The sequence below is a fragment of the Rhipicephalus sanguineus genome, chromosome 1 (genome assembly GCF_013339695.2).
Source record: "Rhipicephalus sanguineus isolate Rsan-2018 chromosome 1, BIME_Rsan_1.4, whole genome shotgun sequence".
Lineage (NCBI taxonomy): Eukaryota > Metazoa > Arthropoda > Arachnida > Ixodida > Ixodidae > Rhipicephalus > Rhipicephalus sanguineus.
Genome location: NC_051176.1, coordinates 12746702 through 12749723, shown reverse-complemented (window position 1 = coordinate 12749723; position 3022 = coordinate 12746702). Strand labels below are relative to the sequence as shown.

Here is a 3022-nt window from a genome sequence, read left to right as displayed (position 1 = left end):
AGGTGCTTATCTATCCACGGTTTGCGACATTTCTTTGTCTGCTTTAAAGTTTTTACCGGGAAACATGCGTAGTATATTTCCGTAAATAATTGCATAAACTTATCATAAGCCGCATCTGCATTTTTTTCTCTATACACATCATCCCATGTGGCACTTGCAAGACGTTCTCGGAATGCATTCAAGGTGTTAGTATTTACGAGCCGATAAGAGAACGCTTGATGTACTTGTTTTTGTTTTTCAACTGCGGTAACAATGAATATAAACACAGGTAAGTGGTCGCTAATTGTGTGTATTAAAACACCAGGTTTTACAGAAGGCACATCAAAGTTAGTCCAGAACAAGTCTAATGCAGTTTCACATGTGGGCGTAACTCGCGTAGGCGATGTTATAACATTTTGACAGAGATGAATATTTAGGAGAGATTCTAACTCTAATTTCATCTTATTCTGGGTAATCATATTTATGTTTAGGTCCCCTCCAAGAACTATTTGGTAATTATTATTGTTAACAAATTCTAACAGAGAATCTAAATACGATAAAAACAGCAAATAATTTCCCAATGGAGGCCTGTAGCAAACACAAAAAATTGTATTGCTACATTTAACTACGACAACGTCATAGTGCTGATTAGTACAACAGAATTCAGAAAGAAGCTCAGAGGTAAATGAATTTGAAACCAGCATTGAAACACCTCCCCCACGTCTATCACGGCGGTTCATGTAAAAGGATTTGTAACCGGGGAAACTATACACATCATCTTCTGAAGCAAACCATGTTTCCGAAAACATCACAACACCAAATCGACAGTCTGTTTCGCCAAAAAAGCAGTCAAGTTCATCTCTCTTGTTTCTACCAGATCTAAGGTTAAAATGTATGCAATTGAGGCTATTTTCACAACACGTATCATACAAGTTTTTAAGATTAATAAGGTCTAGAGGTGCGGTTGAAGGAAGCATGATAAAAAAATATCAAAAGAATGTCAGGAGGCTAACAGTGCAATGCGGTTAACAGTATCACAGCTTATCAAGGTCGGCCAAACAACGAATGACAACCGCGTTATCACCTTCTCTTTTCCTAACGAGAATTTTGCCGTTGCAATGCCATGAAAAACGATAGCCATTGTTCTGTGCCCAGTCTTTTGCGCAGCGCAGCAGCTCTCTGTTTTGCTGGGTCATGTTCTCAGTGATAGAAACACCCGATGAGACATCCCTTAGGACTTTGCGCTTTCCCAGCCACTTATCACGAGTTGATTGTTGGGCAAATCGAACTATGATTCCTGGTATTCTGTTTGGCTTCGACGGAAGTGTGTGGATAGCGCCAATGTCATTCCCCGTCAGGTCTGGCAGGTTAGCTATCTTGGCCACATCATTCAACCTACGTAGCAAATCCTCGTTTGGCGTTGCTGGGATGCCGTGAACTTCTATGTTTAGTCTCCGACTACGAAACTCGAGATCATTCACAGTAGCTTTCAGCTGTTGAATGTCACCTGAGGTGCAGTCCGCCTCCAATTTCCCAACGCGTTTGTTTAAACTACTAATGACAGTTTCCTGCTTAACTTGACGGCCCAGGATGTCATCGTACTTCTGTGACAATAGCTGGATTGAGTCCTTGATCTCTCCAACCTGAGCCGGCAGCCCTGCCAACGCATCAAGCCTCCTAGTTATATCTGCCAAACAAACGGCTAAATCAGAGTCCATGCTAGTTTTCTCCCCACTTTTCGCTTTCGAAGAACGGCAGGCAGTACATCGCCATGCCTTGCGACCGCTTTCGCCTTTAGTCTTAAATGTCGACTCCGACCAGCCAGAACAACTGCCAACATGGTAAGAGCACTCACATTCGTTGCACTTCAGGACGCGTCCATCACAGGGGAGGGGCTCACCACAAGACTGGCTTGTGCTTGCCATGGTACGTGGTTCGCGGATTCATAGTCGCACTCAGTTCGCACGCAATTCGGCAGCATTCAGTTCAGAAAAAAACACATTTAGCACAAAGCACTCCACAAAGCTCTGAAACACGGTGGCAACGGCGGTAGCGGTAAGGCGGTATTAAGAAAATAAGCCAATTTACCAACCTGGGTAGGCAAAAAGAGCTGATTAGGCGAACGTCCTTTCACCGCCGCCGCCGCCACCCGTGTGTCCAGGCACGATGTCGACGCCGGAAACACGTAAACACTTCCGCAGACTCAGTGACGTCAAGATGCGATTCCGCAGCCATGGCAGCCGTTTTCAGGTAGTCTGATGGATGAAGAAAAATTGAACGTTGAAAAGAAGCGTCGCCTTGGAAAACAGCTCCAGCGCGACGATTCCAACAAGGCAGGAACCGTGAAGCACCGCCCGCCGGGATGCAGGGCAGGGATGCAGGACACCAACCTGGGTAGGCAAAAAGAGCTGATTAGGCGAACGTCCTTTCACCGCCGCCGCCGCCACCCGTGTGTCCAGGCACGATGTCGACGCCGGAAACACGTAAACACTTCCGCAGACTCAGCGACGTCAAGATGCGATTCCGCAGCCACGGCAGCCGTTTTCAGGTAGTCTGGGTAGGCAAAAAGAGCTGATTAGGCGAACGTCCCTTCACCGCCGCCGCCGCCACCCGTGTGGCAGTTGCTGCTTGCTCCCACGACGTCATCCTGGGGTGGGATTTTCTCTCCGGCCACGACGCCGTAATTCATTGCGCACCAGCCGAAATTGAATCCTAACGTTCTCAGATTTGACGCCAGCAGACAGTTCATCGGTATCGACCAAGATCCTCGTCAATGACGGCACCAAAGTGCCTCCAAACTCGTCGAAGGCTTTGTCAGTCAACTTCGCTGCTCTCTCCGACACCATTGCACTCATTTCGCCATCTGACTGCGTTTGCGCTAGAAAAGGCTTGCTGGTACATTTGGCGACCGTGGAACTCACCGAGGGAAGCACCGCTAGTTCTGTTATCAATCCATCTCCGTACATTTTTACGTTTGTGCGAGGTGAATGTGTCGGCAGAGTGGAACCCCTCGAAGACGCACAAGTTATGGACGCACCGGGTG

The 3022-nt window shown here is 47.2% G+C and overlaps 1 long non-coding RNA gene across 1 annotated transcript; it reads right to left on the bottom strand.

The window, feature by feature from the left end:
• Positions 1 to 1934: 1934 nt before the first annotated feature.
• LOC125756971 (uncharacterized) lies at positions 1935 to 2583 on the bottom strand. Its single transcript, XR_007414960.1, has 2 exons — positions 2370 to 2583; positions 1935 to 2234 (listed from the first exon to the last, which is right to left on the bottom strand). It is a non-coding gene; the product is annotated as an uncharacterized LOC125756971 (long non-coding RNA).
• Positions 2584 to 3022: the final 439 nt, after the last annotated feature.